The sequence below is a fragment of the Ictidomys tridecemlineatus genome, chromosome 13 (genome assembly GCF_052094955.1).
Source record: "Ictidomys tridecemlineatus isolate mIctTri1 chromosome 13, mIctTri1.hap1, whole genome shotgun sequence".
NCBI lineage: Eukaryota > Metazoa > Chordata > Mammalia > Rodentia > Sciuridae > Ictidomys > Ictidomys tridecemlineatus.
This window is the reverse complement of record NC_135489.1, coordinates 42,194,938-42,216,741: the sequence shown is the minus strand read 5'-3', so window position 1 is coordinate 42,216,741 and position 21,804 is coordinate 42,194,938.

Below are 21,804 nucleotides of genomic sequence, written 5' to 3'. Positions count from 1 at the left end.
CTGAAAAGGCACCCACTGAGAAGTCATCAGAATATCTCTCTAGCCTGCCAAAAAAGCTGGGCAATCTTCCTCTGTCTGGAAAGGATGCTAACAGCCGCTTGCTTGGTAATTGTTTCAGAGACAATGAGCAGCCTTCACATTGCTCCAGGTCTCCATCTAGGCTGCTTATCCCAAGATTCATGGACTTGATAAATTCTGTTCAGTGACTCTGAGTGCCACAGCTTGATGTGGTACTAGGTTGTCATTATCCCTCAGAAATAACTACACCTCTGTGTTGGATTCTGCCTTCTCCATGTAAGGAGATCACCTAGCACATGTGGATATTTAAAGCATGAATTTAAGAGAACTTAACTTTGAGGTTTAAAAACTAGGGGGCAGTAGCAAACTCTGGAATACCTGAGGAAACTTTTTTTTTTTTTTTTTATGGCAGCTTGGTGAAACCTAACACACAAGATTGGAGTAAAAATACATCTTTTGTCTTACTTCAATTTAATTCATCATAGGCTAAGGAGTCTAATGTTCTTACTTCAGGCATTCTCTAAATGGGCAGTGTTTTTGTAGGGTGTGGGAACTGAGGAGATAGAGAATTGTTCCTTAGCATAAAGACCCATTTTGCTCTGAATGCAAAAATGCTTTTCACTGGTTTTCCTTAGGTAAATTTGCAATGGTGTTTTAACATCCCAAAACTGCCATCCATGAATTTAAATTTCTGCATCATTAAATGGGCAACAAGCTAGTGCTGGTTGATAAAAATATGAGCTGGAAGATAACGGCGCCATGTGGAATAATGATCACATAATGAACCAGGAAACCAAACACTAAATGAGTCAGGCTGCTTAGAAATATAAAACAAGGTTATAACGCTCTTCGGAAATTACTACATATAATAATGGTACAGAATACCACTGTCTGAACTTGGTATCACCTCAGCTCAAAAGGTCTTAGAACATCCCCAAATTGTCCATTAAGAATATAGGTAGTTCTTGTGAATGTCAAAAAAAAGAATGTTTTTTAACTCTTTTCTTTAAAAAAAATAGGTTATATTTTTGATTCACTTTATTACTTTTCCACCCATAATACAAAATCTGATGATATGCAATATTACTTTAAATTAAAAGCTCTAGACTTTCATTCATAGTCATGACTGGGATTTATAATTTTTTTAATAGCAACTGGTTTCAATGAATTTTGGGGTGATGATATACAAGGCAAAAATAATGTTTTTACTCCATTTATTTTTACTCAAAATATTTTAATACCCGATGCTTTGATGGACTTCCCTCAATGATTATGGCTTAAATTACAACAACCAAAAACGTGGTTGGATGTACTTCAAGATTATTCACAATGCAATATTGCATAGGCAATAATATCAAACCATATTCCAAACAAGTTGTAATGATCTAGATGGTAATGTCTAAATAACTTCCAGGGAAAAAATTAGCTTTAAGAGACTTGGAAGATATTTATCGTTTGGGTTACCATAATGCCTTGAAAAATACATTAAAAGTACTTAGAAACCCTGGCATAGTTAATTAGCAATAAGATATGCATCCAATTTCTACATAAATTATCTTATTCAATCTTGTTGAAAAGGTGTAATCAGGTTTCACTGCTCATATTTCATATAGAAAGTTTGAAGAATTTGCCCTAAATCATACAGCAAACAGAGACAAAACTAAGCCCAGAAGAACAATAGAAAAATCTCTGTAGGGAGTGTCTAGTGCACAGAGACAGTTGCTGAGAACTTTGCAGACTCAATCTAATGTCAAGGAGGGGAAAGTGAGGCCCAATGCCACATGATTATTGGTTAGCTGTGTGGCTTCAGAGCCAAGCTCTCACCCAGCACCTCAGCCTTCCTCTGCCATCTCTGAGTTTCTGGATAAAAAAGGAAGGAAGAAAAAACTTAAGCCTCGTGTTTTAGGATTCTGACTCAGTGTTGTATAGTATACACATCTGCAGAGTGACAGTGGTTAGAAAAAGATTGAATCCACATATGTTCTGAAAGTGAAAAATTAAATAAAATCTCATCATGCTAGAATTTCTATTCTTAGGTTATTCTCTTGACTTCATCTCTGCAAAACAGCAGGATTGCTTTAAAACACCTGAAAGTATTTCAGGAATGGCAATATCTTCATTTTCCAATGCTCCTAGCACGAACCCTGTAATGCATTATGATAATTTAATTACGCCATTAGGAGAAGGTCTGGTCAAAACCAGGGAAGAGAAAAGAAATCATAAAATTGATTGGATGTAAAATATTCTACATTTGTTATCAATTATTTCAATACCATAAGGACAGAAGACATAGGGCAGGCAGACACATGTAACAATAGAAAGCACTATGTAATTATGTATTTTGAAGTAGTTTCCTCAATTAAAAAAAGAGAGAGAGAAACTAAACATTTCCCATACTGCTTTGAAAGCACTGTAGTCACATTTTGGATTTTCTGTCAAACAGATGAGTTCTTAATGGACTTGATCATATTCTGTAGCAATATCTTTGGAAGTGGTGATCTATAGCTGGTTCTGCACAGAAATGAGAATAAGTACTTAGGCACTGTTGGTATAATATTTTTAGTTTTATACAATTAAATATTTATTAAGAGTGACAGGTGAACCAAGTGTGTTGGACACGATCCCTGCCTAGTGAGCTGGAATTTCAAATTCAACATGGCAACAGGTCACACGAGAGTTTGCAAAATGTGTTCAGAGGAAAGCAGAACTTTAAAAGGCAATAAGCAATGAACTTTTTATAACACAGGGACTTTCCATAAAACGATTTAAACCATGATTTTAATGATTTTTTAGAATAGCCCATATCAGGGAAATTATATCTCCATGGATAATCCTTGAGATATAGGATAGGAAAACTCTATGTGAGTCTTCTCTCCTCATTCACACTTACAGAAATTCAGAAATGCTAAATTGAGTCATTGTGGATATTTAGAAAAACAAAGGAATAGCCAACACAATTTATTGTCATTTTGAGCCTTACTAATTTAAAAAAAATTGTCAGAATTTATTTTCAAGAAAAAAAAAGCCTTCTCCAAAAATAAGGAAAAGAAATGGTAAAGAAAGGAAGAAAGAGAAAGGAAAAACAAAAGAAAACTAGAGAAAAAATTATAAAAACAGGCTATGTAGGCCAAAGGTCTAAATAATAATATCCAAGAAGTATTAAATTTAATCCTAACCATTTTCTCAATTTTAAAGCTTGTCCTAGAATACTAACATTATAATCCCTACTAGGACTTTTGAAGAGAAGCATTTTTTACACATTAAAATAGTTATTAGTACACCAAAATGCAGTATTCTAAAAAAAAAATGAGCCAAATATGAGAGAGTAAATACTTTTTTTGATTAAAAAAAATAGCTACTTCCATCAAAGTTATTGTCCTTGTACCTAGTTACAGTCCTGTTACAAACATTTCTTCCAAAAAAGAAATGTTGAAATTACAGTTCCCAATATCTCTGAATTTACCATATTTGAAAATAGAGCTTTTGTAGATATATTATTAAAGTAAGGTGAGGTCCTAGTGGAGTATTGTGGGTCTCTAATTCACGAGGACTTGGATTTCTTCCATAACCTGGCCATTTGTAGACAGGGGCACACAGGGAAAAATTCTCTGCATGGGACAACGGAAGCAAAACCTGGAATTTGTAGCTGCTAATCAAGAAATGCCCAAGATTGGCAGCAAACTTCCAGAAGCTAGAAGACACAAAGCCTGAGAGTCCTTTACTGGTCTCAGAAAGAGCATGATCCTGCCAACACCTTGAATTCTGATTTCTAGCCTACTGAAATGTAAGATTAAAAATTTCTGTTGTTTTAAGCCATCCAGTTTATAGTACCTTGTTATAGGAGCCCTAGGAAACTCATTCAGGCCTATAGAAATTGCAATTTTCTCCCTCTTACCTCCTTTTCTGTTTCTTCAGAGGACATGATGAAAAGAATGCACAAACCTGTTTGAATACTGGTGCCAATCTTGGGGTCTTCAGCAAACTGCAGATTACTCATCTGGAAAAATGAGAATAAGCCTCTAGAATGTTCCTAAGAAGGTTAAAGAACATGGTGTGTTTAAAGGGCCTTGTATGTGCTAGGCAGGGAGTAAATGTTAATTCCAATTTCTCCCTGCCCCATCTCGATGTTGGGATAAAAATTATATAAGAACAGGTGCACACTCATTCTTTTACTGAAGACACTTGCTGTGCATTTGAGTCTTCTGAAATTGCAGATAACTTGGACATGTCAGGGAAGGCACAAAAGACCCCTATCTAAGAGAATGTAGATGAAATGCCTGGAGTCTAGAGAGAGAACTTGGGATGGGTTAGAATTGAGTTCTGAGCACTACGGCTGTTTCTATTTTAACCCTCAACTCTCTGCAACTGATAAACCCTGCCCTCAGCTGCAGAAAATTCAGTGCAGTGCAATCCTCTTCAACACCCTAAAAATTCCCATGGACGGTCACAGAAGGCAGCCTCTCCTGTATTCTCCAGTACAGTTCCTTGAGAACTTGTCCTGAGTCTCCAGTCAAGTGAAGCACCAAATTTGAAAGAGTAAAATCATTTCCTGTAGCAGGGAAAGCATCAGAAAGACAAAGGACAATAACACCCACTGGCTATAATGCTTGTTGCAACAAAGACAAGGCCCAGCTAAAATGTTCCCAACTGGGATCAGCAGTAACTAAGCTGAACAAGGTCAATGTTGAGTTCAGAGGAAATCCAGAATCCAGCCACAGAGAGGAACAGCAAGTCTACAATGTTACCGGGCCTTGCAGAAGCCCCAGAAGGCATGAAGGATGCATGAAGGATACTGGGACCTTAGCCCACCTTGAAAAAATTTCAGCATTCTGCAAGATGAGGGTAGTGAGGAGTAGGGGATTGTGTCAATTTAAGAAAAAAGAAAAAGCAGATGGAAAAAAAAAAAAGAAATCCAGGAATTCTGAGCATATAAATGCTCTGAAAACTAAGAAGGCAGTTGTTAAGAAACCAGTATTTGATTTTCCCTGTTTGAGTGCTTTAAAAAGGAAGAAAGGACAATTTTCTCCCTGGCGCTAAGAAAGAGTTCCTCTGTGCCAAATCTTAGTCCTTTCAACTAACTTATCTTGGCCCAAGGTAAGGAACAAAGCCATGAAATGCATGGGTAGCTGGACATCCCAAAGTACATGGACGGGATCTATTTTTAAGTAATGAATTTTCAATTGCTATTCCATGGTCAAATAATTCCGAGAATATGCATTCTTGGACTTCTACCAGCCAGTTTTGTTGTTGATAACTTGTCTTCGGAGTGTGGTTTTCTAGGGCTTTGAAGAAGATCAGGGATTCACTTGAAGAGTGAATCCTTCCTCATACTGTCGGGAGCATCTGGATATGAATCTCACCCTGCCACACTCAACGCCAGGAATATTCAGCCTGTGATTCTTGGGCAGGGGAGCTGTGTGTGAAAGTCATTGACTCTGAAAGAATGCCCAGAGGAGCGGTGACAGCCAGGAGAGGATGAGCTGCCCGCCTATGGGTGAGCCCCATGAAACCATCCCTCCTACCTCTCCTATCTCTTCTCAGTGTCCACCCTCAGAGGAGCTGTAGCTTCTGAGGAGGAAGAAGAACAAGATAGAGTGACAGCAGACCACTCCTCTGACCCCTTGGCGGGCTCCCTAGGACCAGGGATCACCCTGCAGTGGTAAGTCAAGGCACCACAGGAGTTCTTTGTCATGTTAGTCCAGATTTTAATAACTGAAAGTGAATGGGCTGCTGTTCCAGATTTCAAAGGACAAAAGAATGGGTCAACAGGACCTAGTTTAAAGGGATGACTGAATAAAAATAAACCCTTTCATGTTTGCACCCCGCGGAGTCCAGAACCCCTTCACTAAACACAAAGGTAAAGATCCTGAGAGGACTGCTGAATCATGCAGGGGGGGTGGGGTCTCCAGGGATGGGGAGCAGGTGCAGGTGTCGTCCAGCTGAGCAGAACGAGGAAAAGGGACTTGTTGGGGCAGACAGGGGCTCAGAGGAGAGACTGAGAAATGTTGCCATTATCCCGAGTGTAATGATCAGCCTCTAAATCGAATGGAGTAGGTGTGTTACCTTGACATTTTAAGAAGCTAATTTTGACACAGGCTACAGGATGCCCAGGGAGTAGGGATGGGGAAGCCCAGGCAGAAAGGGCAGAAGGCAGGAGGTGGAATCCAACTGCAGGGATCCAACTCTTGATTGCTACCCACTGCCCTACCTAAGCTGCACAAAGGTATGTCAAGGTCAAAGTGAAACCCAGAAGGACAAAGAATAGGTTGGATTAAGAATGAGTGGGAGGCATTATTTATTTTTTGAATAATTTGGCTTATACTTTTGAATAATTTGGCTCATAATTCAAGTGATTAGTAGAGAAGTTTCTGGAACTCATCCTGCTTAGTAGGCAAATTTCCCCCTTAGAAAAACAAAAAGCCAAGTGGAGAAGTTCAGATCAGGAAAAGCTGGGATATGTGGTTTAAAGGGGAGATGCTCTGGCCCACAGAAAGTATGATGATGCGGGCAATAGTTTTGAAATGCAAATCCAACTGAGGTCTCTTTCATTGGAGCAGCCTGACAATGTTTTGAAACTCACAGACTAGTTAGCAATGAGGATAACATCCTCTCTGGGACACCTTATCACCCCTGTGAAAATTTCCTTCTACTGTGGAGGTCGGCAGCTGCGTGCATATAGGGATTGGGAATTCTGCCTAAATGGAATTCTTAAAGTAATAGTTGGTAGTAGTGAGGAGTTGAACTGAATATAAAGAACTGAAAAGGAATAAGAAGGGCCGGTGCTGTGGCCCTGGGGTACGGTGTGTGTTGAACATGCCAGAGGCCCTGGGTTCAATCCCCAGCATCCCTCCACTCCCAAACAGAGGAGAGGTACAAGAGGTAAATTGGTAGGGCTTCCAATCAATTGAATATCAAGTATGAAAATAAATAGGGAAAACAGGCTCAGGATTCGGGAAGGGATTAGTGGAGAAATGACAATTACAAAATGGGAACAGAAAAGAAGGCCAGAGACTGAAAGATAAGGGGGGAGAGGAGAGTTTGATTTGAAACATGCTGAGAGGGCTGCAGTACATTCACAAGGACTTGGAAATGAGAGACCAGAGCTCCAGAGGGAACGTGGCTTCTCGTCCCCACCCACCCCTAGAGCAGCAGAGGCTGCGTTTTTCTTGTGTCCCCCCGCTAGAAAGGGAAGCTAAGCCCCAGCTTTAGCACACACAGTGGCTACAAGAAATAAACAAGAAACCTATTTTTCACATTGACTGATCTAACTCCCCAAGGGTTGGCAATGTCTCCATGTGTTAGAGAGCAAAGACCCAGCAGAAGTCAATGCTGAACTAATAGCTGAGGACTGCGACTGTAGATGCTGTGAGGTTTGTGACAAGCAGTAATGAAAATGTCAGATGCCACGTGGATGAGGAACTTGGTGCATAAGAAACACACGCTATTTAACAATCTGCCGTGGAATGAACAAAAACCAGCTGAAATCAAGCTAGAGGCAGCCAAGAGGACACGGCTGAAGTCATTGCAGAGCTGTGATTCTATCCTGCCAAAAGTCCAGATCAAGAGGGAATGGACAATTGTGCCGGAAAACCGGTCATAAAAGGGGGCAGGGGGAATATTTATTTAAAGCTAGTTAATCCTTTGCACAGAAAGGAAAAGAAAACAACAACAACAACAACAACAAAAATGCTTGTCCCTGGACTTACCCTTAGGATAGTTTCATTTGGTCAACTATTTTTTTTTTCTTATTTTGTTTTGTGTTGTGTTGTGTTTTTGATATTAAGACACTTAACCACTGAGTCACATCCCCAGTTCTATTTTGCATTTTTATTTTGAGACAGGGTCTCACTAAATTGCTTAGGGCCTTGCCAAGTTGCTGAGGCTGGTCTTGAACTTGCGATCCTCCTGTCCCTCAACCTCCAGAGTCGCTGGGATTACAGACATGTGTCACCATGCCCAACTCAGCTATGTTCTTAATACCTTCCACCAATATAGACAATAAATTCCCAAACAGCCGTTTCCCAAATGCCCTCAAGGGTAAGATCTTAGGAGAGATTGTGCCTTCTTTACCACGCGGAGATCTCCAAACTGTGAAAGGTAGTGATGCCAAGGGCCTAGAACCATGTGCCTATTGAAAGCAAGTTCAAGCAATTATACAGATTAAAACCAGAAAGCATGTGTGGACCAAGGAACAGAGCACAGATTTATTCAACAGAAAACACTTGTAACAAATGTTTCATTGTTGTGATACATTTAAATGTTATGACCTGATTATTTAACTTCCCCTTTCTTGTCTGCAGAACGGGAATAACACCTTATTATAGGGGCTTGCTACAGTTTGAATATTACCATGGTTTAGAGATGTCCCAAGAAGGGCCTTGTGTTGAAGGCTTGGTTGCCAGCTTATGGTACTGTTGGAAGGTGGTGGAAGTCTTAGCAGGTAGAGCCTAATGGAAGGAAGTTAGAACCTGGGGGCAAGTCCTTGAAGGGGATATTGGGACCCCAGGCCCTTCCTGTTTCTCTTTGCTTCCTGGCCACCAGGAAGTGAACCATCCTCCTCTGCCATGCACTCCCACCAGGAGGTACTGTGTAATTGCTGGCCTGAAGCAAGAGGGCCAGGCGAGATGACCATGGACTGACTGACACTTCTGAAACCATAAGCCAAAGTAACACTTTTCATCCTTTTAAGTTTATGACACAGGTATTTCATCGCAGTAATGGAAAACTGCCCAACACAAATGTCCACACTGGAACTCTTGAGATTTAATCTTTGCCGTGCAGTTTTAAGACGATGAAAACTTAATCTGACTATGGCATTTGAAGGTGGGACCCTTGGGAGATAATTAAAGTTAAATGAGGCTGCAAGGCTCTAATTCAATGGGACTGCTCCTTTATTAGAGGAAAGACTTGAGCTTGGACACTCATTTCCTCTTGCCATGTAACACTCTTGCTGTGTACCACCCAGGAACTCTGCAGAGAGTCACCACCAGCCAGAAGCACTTCCCCAGATGCAACTGCCAGAGCATGGACTTCACGAGCCTTCAAACAGTGAGCCAAAAAAACCTTTATTCTTTATAAATTACAGTCTGAGGTATACAGTTATAGCAACTGAAAATAGATCAAGACAGGAATTTTTTGAGAACTGCATGCAAATAAAATTGAAACACAAGGGCTAATTAAATAAATTTTATCTAATATAAAAAGCAAAACTATATGATAACAGTTATGAACTTTGAAGCTCACTTTTCAGAAGTAGTATAGTAGAATAGTTAGAAAAGTCCAGATCAGCATCCTGATCCTGCAACTGGCTATATTACCTGAGCCAATTAATTGCTTTTTGCCTTACTTTTTTTCCACCTAAAAGTGGATCTAATAAGAGTACCTTATTTTTCAGTCTATTTAGGATTAAATTAAGAAATATGAGTAAATTCTTACAATCGGACCATACACATAGTTTATGCTCATTAAACCTTGTTGGTTTAATGGATGCAAATCTGGCTTCCTCAATAGAGGGGGGTCAATTTGAACTTCTATGGCACAAAACTGTCTATATGTCTATAGATAAGAATTACTTCCATTATATCAATATTGTACCAGTTAACTTCTATAGAGCTAACTATATCTAGATATCTCTACAGGATTACAAAAACTTAAAGACAATTAAAATCATAAATCCTATAGAATCAGATTATCTATCCTAAAGTGTATGCACCAAAAAATGCACAATTTACTCTTGATGACAAATGGCAATCTCTTGGCCCAATTAAAAGTCTTTCGTGTGTGTGTGTGTGTGTGTGTGTGTGTGTGTGTGTGTGTGTAAATCTATCCACACACTCCCTTAGTGAAGATAATCCTAAAGAAAAATTCTTTGAAGGGTGTTCTCATTATATTAGGACTGATCATTTGCAGAGATGCAGCAAGAAGCCTTCTAAAACTTGCTTTGGAATCTAGAGTTCTACAATATTGATTGAACAATCACAAAATTAACCTCTTGAGAGGTCTGCAACAGATATTTCAACTTGAACTTTTAAAAGTTTATGTAATTTGCTGTTCCAAAGTTAGGAACCTAAGCCCCCCAAAGTCTGTCTTCACAAAATTTCATCTAGTGCATCTAATCCATAAAGACAGGCAAATCTCTTCTTCTCAAGGTCTCTGGTCTACCAGAGGCATTCTTCCTCACCATCCATGAGTTTGGACCCTATTAGGGAGATTCAGGGTCAGTCTTCCTGCAGGGCCTTTGTAGACATTGACTTCATAAGAATGTCCAAAGTAATGTCAGTTTTATATCCTTAAAATGTTGTCATGCCTGATTAAGCAAAAACCATACTCGAAGATGACATTCAGGCAAGAACTTAGGTGCATACTTATTTTATAAAATTATATCTTTGTACAAAAGAGAACAGATTCTTCTTGAGCCTATGCAAATACAGGTAACTATTTGCCATAGCAAAGAGTGGAGAGTGTCTGATTTGCGGTAAGGGTGAGAAGAGGGAAAAGGTTAGTGAGAATCAGATATCTTTTCCCAATACCTTGTGTTTTTCCCCAATAGAATAAATATCCTTAATAATAAATAAATAGAATAAATAAATAGAATCCATACCCTTCAGAATTATCTGACTCTATAGGGTTTGTGATTTTGTCTTTAAGTTTTTTATAATCCTGTAGGGATAACTAGATATAGTTAGCTCTATAGAAGTTAACTGGTACAATATTGATATAATGGAAGTAATTCTTATCTACAGACATATAGACAGTTTTGTGCCATAGAAGTTCTATGAGCAAGCCAGATTTGCATCCATTAAACCAAAAGGTTTAATGATCATAAACTACGAGTATGGTCCTATTGTAAGAATTTACTCATATTTCTTAATTTAATCCTAAATAGACTGAAAAATAAGGTACTCTTAATAGATCCACTTTTAGGTGGAAAAAAAGTGAGGCAAAAAGTAATGGATTAGAATGCTGATCTGCACTTTTCTAACTATTCTTCTATACTATTTCTCATGAAAATTGAGCTTCAAAGTTTATAACTGTTATAATATTGTTTTGCTTTTTATATTAGATACATTTATTTAATTAGTTCTTGTGTTTCAGTTTTATTTGCATGTAATTCTCACAAAATTCCTGTCTTGGTCCATTTTTTGTCTGTTAAATTTCTATTGGTTGCAGACAGCTTAAGAATAAAAAATGAGGGCTTCTTTACATATCTAGAAAAAAAAACACAGAAAGGACTACTAACAGTATTTAGTAGAAACTAAATTTTCCTCAACAGGTCATTCAGTCCAGTGAAATTAACCTATGTTCCACTAGATTATTGCTTAGCAGACTTTGGAAGCTGCCGAGTTTTTGGCTAAAAAGAGCTGGAAAATCTGATCTAGCCCATTGGTAAGCAAAACCATCTGTTCCCAAGAGGTCACCATTGGTAAGCAATGCCATCTGTTCCCAAGAGAGGATTCTTAGAACTATCAATAGTTTCAAGGACCTGGCCCTCTTTCCTTGTTGATACAAACTCTGTCTCTCAGGTGAGAATCAATAAAACAAAGTTATCTGTAGATGACAGAAATGTGAAATAGGCATTTTTACTTATTACTGATAATTTTTAAATGTAAAGGATCTGCTGAGAGTTCAGAATAAAGTAGCTGACAAGAAATTTGATTGTTTTAGTGGCAAGATAAGGCTATTTATCTTTTTTTTTTTTTTTTTTTGCAGACTGGGAATTGAACCAAGGTCTCATGCATGCCAGGCAAGGTATCACTGAGTCACATTCCCGTTCCCTAAGCAAAAATTTCTAAGGATATAACTGAATGTTATATCTCATTTATAAACACATGAATATAATTTTTAGAAAAGGAAAAAATCTTGAAACATAACAATTCTGTGATGTTGGGTACATAATAATATATCAAGATTATACCACAAACATCAAGTAAAGAAATTTAGTCTTTCTGGACATCTGTGTTTTTATAAAACTCCATGGGCAAATCCGATGCACATCTCCAATTTAGAACTATTGGTCAGATGATGCTAGGTTCACTTTAAAGAATGTTGTTCTAAGGAAGTGTTTAGTCAGTTTTTCTTTGCTGTGACCAAAATCCTGAAAAGAACAATTTTAAGGAGGAAAAGTTTCTTTGGCCCTCGTGGTTTCAGAGGTCTCAGTCTATAGATAGCTGTCTCCATTCCTCAGTGCTCAAGGTGAGGTAGAATATCATGGAGGAAGAGTATGGGAGAGGATGCAGCTCAGGGCATCACTTCAGGAAGCAGAAGGAGACTCTCCTCACCATGAACACATCCCCAAAGACCCAGCTCCCCTAGCCATACCAGACCTGCCTACAGTTACCATCCAGTTAATCCCCAACAGTGGATTAATTCACTGAATGGGTTAAGGCTCTCACAACCTCATCATTTTACCTCTGACACATGAGCTTTTGGAGGACACCTAATATCTAAACCATAACAGTAAGCACTTTAAATAATAACCAAAATTGCATGATAATACGATAGTATTCTACTTATACATAATATTACCAGGTATTCTGATCCATAGGAAGATATTATGGACAATGAGAGCACTGATATATCTCTAAAAATTTCCTATGAAAGCATGCAATTCCTGAAATCGTCATCTAAGCATATTTTATGTATTTGGTGTAAGTCTGAGAAAATCTGAGCATTTTTTTTCTGATTTAGCAACTTATTAAACTTTATTTTCAGCTTTTTTTTTTTTTTTTTGGTACTGTTGATTTAACCCAGGATACTTAACCACTGATCCACATTCCCAGCCCTTTTTATTTTTATTTTTTTAATTTTGAGACTGGATCTCACTAAGTCATTCAGGGGCTCGCTAAGTTGCTAACACTGACCTCAAACTTTCAATCTTCCTGCCCCAGCCTCTGGAGTTGCTGGGATTACAGGTGTATGCCAGCACGCCTGGCCTCAGTATCATTTTATAAGAACTAATCCTTGTAATTTTTCAGAGATCTAGATAATCTCAGTTTTAGATTAAAAGATTTTTCTTGGGGCTGGGGCTGTAGCTCAGGGGTAGAGCGCCTGCCTCCCACATGTGAGGCACTAGGTTCAATCCTCAGCACCATATAAAAATAAAAAAGATATTTTGTCCAACTACAACTAAAAAAATATTTTTAAAAAAAGATGTCCTTAAAGTTTTAGCCTGATATTTATATACTAAATATTAAACACATACTTAATATTTAGTACATATATAAATATATTTATTTATATATATAAATATTTAGTACATGTATAAATATATATACTTAGAATTTGATTTTTTGAAAAAAATAATCAAAAGAGTTGTCAGGAAATTTGGACACACAGTTAAGACTTTATACAGGCACATGAGAAACAGTACTCGATCACTTAATGCTTTGATCATTTAATCAAAGCCACGACAAGGCATTTTAAATTAAACATAAAGGTAACACAATAAAAAGATCCTTAGCTTTTCATGAGAGAGGAAGATTTTTTCTTTGTGAGTTCTTCTTTTCTTCCCTCTTTCTGTCTCTCCTTTAAAAAATCCCCGTGGAAGACCTCTACAACTATTTAAGCATAATTTTTAAAGAAAAAACATGTGAAATCATGACTTTCATATAGACATAAACTAAACATGTGTCAGAAATTTTATTTAACTCCCTAATTAATGAGAGAACTAGAAAGGTGTTACAACCGGTTCAAAGGAAAATTCAAAGACCAGACAAATATTGGCATTAATTTAAAAGATCCAAGGCCCATTGTCTCCACAGTAGGGGGTGAAAGTCAGTTGAATATCCACTAAACAGTCATTGCCTATCTATAGACAAGAATTAATTACAGTGTTATTTGTTCTTGACAAGTTAACTTTTCTCTCCACATTGTTACAGGAGAGCTAAAGATAATAAAAGGCCCAAGCTCCCTAGAATCATAGCCCAGAAGGACGTGTGTGACACCGTGCATTGTACCATTAAAGACATTTGCTAATCTTTTGGTCCATTTAAAAGTCTTTCCCGATGTCTCCTTATACTCTGGACACAACAGAACCCTATTCCACCTGCTGACCAGGCTCGTTAGTATTTACAACCACTCATTAAATATTTTTACTGCCACTCCTGCACACAATACAGTGAGACAGTTTCTGTCCTTGATGAGCTCTCAGTACAATGGCAATGACACAGCAGTAAACAGAAAGAAGATAAGCGCAGGGTACTTACAGGAGGTGACACCTCAACACAATTGCCAAGGTCAGAGAAAGCTCTGGAGCCCTTGTAGGAGTCAAGGAAGAGATAGGGAAGGGTGGGTACCAAAGGGGCACCAGGAAAGAGCCCCAGACTGGAGAAATGGCAGGGCCCAACCTGGAGCCAAATTAGACTGGGGTGATTTTGAGGAACTGCAGGCGCTCACTCAGGCTTTAGAGGAAGAATGCTTAATGCCCTCCCTGATATGGCTCAGAAATAAACCTCTGGGTAGCAGTAGTATCCCCACTGCTTTAAAGGGTTTTAAGGAAATCACTTGGATAAAAATGTGTGAACAGGGTATTGTAAATAAGTTTTAGCCAGTCCTAAAAACAGCTTGCAGTCCTTCTGAATATTGCCCAGAAATTATTTATATTGCCTGATATGACATTCTGTAATATCAGCATACACAATGGAGAGTTCATTAAAATTTAATCCCAATTGAAAAAGGAGACAGAGAGAATTGGCACCAGAACAGGCAAAGGGTTTTTTTTTGTTTTGTTTTGTTTTGTTTTGTTCTAATCAGGAACACCTTGTTCAAATAAAAGGTAGAAAAGACCCTTACACTCACAAAGTTTAAAATCATCACTTCCCAGAGAGGTAAATTCTTACATTGGCAGATGGTTATCTCTTCCCGTGTCTGTTACCATATTTAACAAAAGACTATATCAGTGTTGATGAGTAGGGCTACTGGGAATAGATGCAATGTGGTAAATATGTCCCCAGACTATTCTAACTCCCAAATTACACCTGGAAAAATGAGATTGTCATCAGCAGGCAGATGGCTTCAACAGAGAAGCACTCGTCATACAAACGGCCTACCATTTATTTATTTTTTTATTTACTATGCACCAGGTACTTCAAAAACATCACTAGGTTTTTAGGTAGTAAATTACCACGCTCACTTTACAGATGAATAAACTGAGAATCAGAGAAGTTAAATAAATGACCCAAATTTACCTCTAAGTAAAGAAGCTCAGATTCGAGCGCAGTTTTATTGGTCCTAAAGCCAGTGGTATAACAAACAGAATCTCTTGAGAAAAATGGAACTTCCCCCAGGAATTTTAAGTGACAGAAGTTTTACTAAGAGTAGCTGAGTGGATAAAAAACAGGATTTTGTTATCTGGGAAGTAGATTTCTGGCCCATAATCAGGCCCGCCTTTAATATTTTTAGTGCCACAGACAAGAATACAAATGAAAAATTCACATACCATATGTCTCAGTATTAAAAACAATAAGTAAATCTTAAAAACTGCTAAAGAAAATATGATCTACACCACTGCCTTGATAACTATACAATGACTAGAAGACCATGTTCAAGTTCAGAATCTCTCCACTCACAGCAGGGCACCCTGAATCTCTCCCATTCCCTTCTACACACTCTTCTAAGCCCTGGATCAGCCCCACACTGCCAGGACCCTGGCAGGCACAAATGCAATTGCCCTACCCTACACTTCATGCTCTGTTTGTTGGCCCTGGTGGTATTGTCTGACTGCATAAAGATTTTTTTTCATTTTTTAAAATTTATTTTAATTAGGTATATATGCTAGCAAAATGAGTTTTGATTCATTGTACACATTTGCAGCACAATTTTTCATTTCTCTGGTTGTACAACACGATATAGCATCACACCGTATATGTGGTCTTACATGTGCCTCGGGTAAAGAGGTCTATCTCATTCCACCATCTTTCCTGTCCCCCTGCACCCTTGCCACCTTCCGTCCCCTTTTCCCAATCAAAGTTCCTTCATTTTTCCCATGACTCCCTCCTTTCCATTTTGGATCAGCATCCACTTATTAGAGAGAACATTCAGCCTTTGGTTTTTTGGGATTGGCCTACTTCACTTAGCATGATATTCTCCAACTGCATCCATTTATCTGTATATGCCATGATTATATTCTCTTTTAATGCTGAGTAATACTCCATTGTGTATATACCACAGTTTCTTTATCCATTCATCAGTTGAAGGGCATCTAGATTGCTTCTAGTTTAGTTATTATGAATTGAACTGCTATGAACATTGTTGTGACTGCATTACTATAGTATACTGATTTTAAGTCCTTTGGGTACAGACTGAGGAGTGGGATAGCTGCTGCATTAAATGGTAGTTTCATTCCAAGTTTTCTAAGGAAACTTCATACCACTTTCCAGATTCGTTGCACCAAATTGCAGTCCCACCAGAAATATATATGAGTGTGCCTTTTCCCCCACATCCTCACCAACATTTATTGTTGTCTGTATTCTTGATAACTGCCATTCTGACTGGCATGAGGTGAAATCTTAGAGTAGTTTTGATTTTCATTTCTCTAATTACTAGAGATGTTGAACATTTTTACATATATTTGTTGATTGATTGTATATCTTCTGAGAAGTGTCTGTTCAGCTTCTTAGCCCATTTATTGATTGAGTTGTTTTTTTTTTCAGTGTTAAGTTTTTTGAGTTCTTTATATATCATGGAGATTAGTGGTCTATCTGATCTGTGTGTGGCAAAAAATTTGCTTCCAAAATGTAGGCTCTCTGTTCACATCATTGATTGTTCCTTTTGCTGAGAAGAAAATTTTTTTTAGTTTGAGTCCATCTCATTTATTAATTCTTGATTTTATTCCTTGCACTTTAGGAGTCTTGTTAAGGAAGTCAAGGCCTAATCTGGCATGGTGAAGATTTGAGCCTACTTTTTCCTCTATTAGGCATAGGGTCCCTGGACTAACTCCTAAGTTCTTATCCACTTTCACTTGAGTTTTGTGCATGGTGAGAGATAGGGATTTATTTTCATTTTGCTGCATATGGATTTCCAGTTCCCCCAACACCATTTATTGAAGAGGCTATGTTTTCTCCACGGTATGTTTTTGGCATCTTTGTCTCATATGAGATAACTTTATTTATGTGGGTTTGTCTCTGTGTCTTCTATTCTATACCATTGGTCTACATGTCTATTTTGTTGGCAATACCATGCTGCTTTGTTACTATGGCTTTGTTGTATAGTTTCAGGTCTGGTATTGTGATACCTCCTGCTTCACTCTTCTTGCTAAGGATCGCTTTGGCTATTCTGAGTCTCTTTTTTTTTCCAAATTAATTTAATGATTGTTTTTCTATTTCTACAAGGAATGACATTGGGCTTTTAATTGAAATTGCATTGAATCTGTATAGCGCTTTGGGTAGTATGGCCTTTTTGACAATATTAATTTTGTCCATCCAAGAGCATGGGATATCTTTGCATCTTCTAAGGTCTTCTTCAATTTCTTACTTTAGAATTCTGTAGTTTTCATTGTAAAGGTCTTTCACCTCTTTTGTTAAGTTGATTCTCAAGTTTTTTTTTTTTGGGGGGGGGTATTATGCATGATTCTATACTTAGAAGATCCAAAAACTTCCACCAGAAAACTTCTAGAATTAATTAATGAATTCAGCAAAGTAGCAGGATATAAAATCCATACCCATAAATCAAATGCATTTCTATATATCAGTGATGAATCCTCTGAAAGAGAAATTAGGAAAACTACTGCATAAAGATTTAAGGAAAAGTCCTACAGAAACCGCAGGTCCCTTTGGACAGAGAATTCTGGGGACTTTAGCTGGCCTAAAAGGCACTATTCAAAGAAATTGCCCTGATCCTTAGATGTTACCAGTCTTCATCAAGTACAAAAAAATGGAAGTAAGTACTTCAAGTCTTTCATAGTAATTTGACATTGTTGCAACATTCAAGTGCAAGGTTTAATAGTTAACAAAAGTATTGGTTGGTCCTGAATATAAAATTGTAAAAGAGGTGAGACACCCACAGATGGATAGAAAAACTCTATCTAGAAAGAGGAGTAGGAGAAAGTCCTGGGTTCCCATCCCTTTGCTCTCATGCTGAGCCTCCACGTCTAGAGCCAGGATCTCTAAAGCACAGACTTCCAAAAAGAGTTCCTCTCCCACAGGTCTAAGGGCAGCTCTGACATTTACAATACCTTTTCTGCTTTCTCAGTCTTACTTTACAGGTCTGCATGTACAGGCCCTTGGGCTCTAATGAAGCTGCCGGAGCTGTGAAAGTGAGCTCTGCCGTTAGTGTGTGGGCTTTGGGGATCCACATGACAATAAGCAGATGCATAGCTAATAACTGGCTGACAGGAAACCACTAAGCCTGTGGAACTGCTACCAGCGTTCGACTGATTAGCTCCAGCAGAAAAATCAGGTCAAAGCCAATAAAATTCAGCTCCCATTAATTCAGGACTATTTTTATAGTTCAATGGAAAGATTTTTGATCTGTATTTTTCTGACCCCCAACTTGAGTTTCTGCTGGAGACACATTCCCTAGTCACATCTCCTCCTCTTCCTCCTCCTCCGCCTCCTTCTTCTCCTCCTCCTCCTCCTCTTCCTTTTTCTTCTTTTTCTTTTGTCTGCTGATAAAGGAATTTTAAAATAAAGGGAAGGAATTCAAGACATTTCGAGATTGGTTTCAAAGAAAATGAAATTTAAAAGAGTAAAATAAATATAACTAAAAGTGCCATTTGCAATCATCTTGATATTATCACTGGAAGGTTTGGGCCAGGAAGATATTAGTTTTTTTTATAATGACCTGGGGTAAGAAATAAAATTTGCTACTGTGATTTTAAAAAAGATAATCTCTTTATAATCTACTTGCTCAACTTTTAACGTGTATATCTCTCCTTCTTTATCCATTCCCTTCCTTTTATATTCTTCCAATACAAATTCATACACACCAACACCAGTAAGCCAAGAGTTGATAAGAATGGTAATGGATCCCTTTTGTTTAAACATTCTATTTAACTATTAATAAATAATAAGCTCACCAAACACACATTTTCATATAGATCATATAATGACCATGCTTTTAAAGTAATAAATGCCTAGCTAGGATCAATTTATTTTCATAAAAATATTAACCATTTACTCTTCTCGTGTAGCTTCTAGAAATCTGTGTTTTGAACACAAAATTTGATACTCCAGATTTCATGCAGACAAGTAGCACAGAAGTAAAGTGAGTCTGCCAAAGGAGAATGTTCCTTAGAGAAATCTCTCTCATTCCCTTCCATAGTGCATATGTATTTTGTGACAAGTTGACCCCTTTTCCTTTAAGGCCAGGGTTTTGTTCAGCAGCAAAGATCACTATTAACTTTACATGAAGGTTATTAAAGATTTTCAACTGACCAGAGTTTTCAATATCACACTTAAAATTACATAAATGGTGTTCAACAGCACCAAGACCTTAGTGAAATATGAGTTCCCATAAGTACATACATGATTTTAACCCTGGAATAGTCTGTCAACAATAACCCTTTTTGCTCAAACAGTGACTTGATCTCTGGAGGCAAAGATGATTTAGGTCTGTTTTTCCTGAGCCTTTCATGGTATTAACTTATCTTAGGCAAGCGTCTTTTCTTTCCCCCTTGACAAGTAATTCTAAGCTTTGGTGTGCTTAAGAATCATTTATAATCTTTTACAAAATTCAGATGTCCAGGCGACATCCCTAGACATTTTGATTCAGTAGAGCTGAGCTCTCCCCCAGAAATTGGCATTTTAAACAATATTCCAGATGGTTCCAATGTAGTTATCCCATAGAACCACCTTAGAGAAACACCATACTTAACAATAGATATAATTAAGTACTGAACAGATAACTAGTGCTCAGTGGCAATTCAAGCTCATTTCATTTTGATAAACAAGGTATCAAAATGGGAAAAAGTAAAACTTCAGAGAAATTCACAAACCAGTAAATACAACTGTCTTTCAGCATCTGCAGGGGATTAGTCCTGGGATCCATTTCCTCAGTCATACCAAAATCCAAGGATGCTCAGGTCCCTTTTATAAAATGGTACAGTATTTGCATATGACCTACACACATTCTCTGTATACTCTAAATCATTTCTAGATTACTTATTATACCTAATATAATGTAAATGCTATGTAAATAGTTGTTGTACTGTATTGTTCAGGGAATAATGATAAGAAAACCATCTGTACATATTCAGTACAGATGCAATTTTTGAAAAATATTTTCCATCCATGTTTGGTTGGTTCCATGGATACGGGACCCATAGATACAGAGGGCAGACTGTATTATGTAAATGGATTGAATAAACAATCAATTACAGTTGAAGTTGCCAAAGTAAATACAGATCCATGGTCTCTTATCAGAAACTTTTCATTAATTAAAAGTTACCAAAACTCAGAAATAAAGCAGGAGGATGACAGCATGTCATTTCAATTGTATTGTTTAATAGACTCACCCAAGGAATATGTAAGGAAAACATCTGCTGTTTAATATTTAAGTAGAGTTCAGACATTTTTTAAGTTACTTGTAATTTTTTCCGTATTCATAGGAAAGATGATCCCCAAAGTTACAGTCACATAGTACTGTAAGACATTAATCAGGTTTGCACCTCTGAGCAAATTTATTTCAGTGTTCTTTTATCTGACTGACTACATTTAAGTGTCCATTTCTCATATTCTCCTTCAAACCTATTGTAAGATTTTACTGGTTCTTTTATTAAGCAATGGGTCATATAAAACCTTGACATGTTCCTTTTATGTTTGTATGAGAATCATGTCTTAATTTTTGAAAACTGTGTATTGGGAGTTTTGGAGAGTCCACTGAGATGCTCAAAGGCACTCACCTGCCAAAGCCAATTAAACCTTATTGGCTAAGAAGTACTATTGCTCGCATTGGTTAAGCCCAGCCACATCTTTTCTTGGCTCTTGACTGTATCTCCAACTGCAGGAGACTCTTTGCCTGGTGCGGTACTGCTTCTCTTTTCAGCTTTCTGTCTGTTTTATGTTTTGTTTCTGGTTCTTGGCCACATTCGGTTCTGATTCTAATTTGTGCACAGCCCATGTATTTTTTTCTCATTGGGAGCAGCAGTGGGGATCCTGTTTCATGGCTGGATGGTGTGACTGTTTCAAGATGATAGATATCTGCCCTCTGTCAGGGGAAAGACCAAAGACATTTTCTTTTTCTGTTTGTCTCTTTATATGCTCAAATCAATTAAGAAAGTATTTTAGATACATTAAAGGAAAACAGATCTCTGAGGTGGACACTCGTGAGTTTTTGTGCTTGGTGCTACTTTTGACATTTTGCTCAGATTACATTAGCATGTGTCTGTGTATCGACAATTGAGAAAAACGTAAACTTCTCACTGAATGAATTTGAAAAGTCTCCTACCTCTGAGTACTTTAGCAGATTAGACAACAGTGTTTCTCAAAATGAAGGCACTCTAGTTTGTATCATTTGTAAAGATCAATAAATGTTTACATAGATCATTCCTGAAATTCCCCCCAGAAAATAAAGAAACCAAATATTAAATGTGATGGCCTTTTAAAACAAAACAAATAAACTACTAGCTCAGAAGGATGTTTATATAAGAATTCAAGTTCACATAATCAAGATGAACCATTGAATGAATGATACTGGCTTGATGATTTTGGTTAAGAAAACAGCTCTATATCTTTCCTATGGTTTTATCAAAGGTCAATATTATCTAAGAATGCTTTGTTTTTTAAAAAAGATTTTATTTTTTTCATGAATTTTCAAAATTGTTTGTGTTGTTTTGTTGGTCAAATAAGTTAA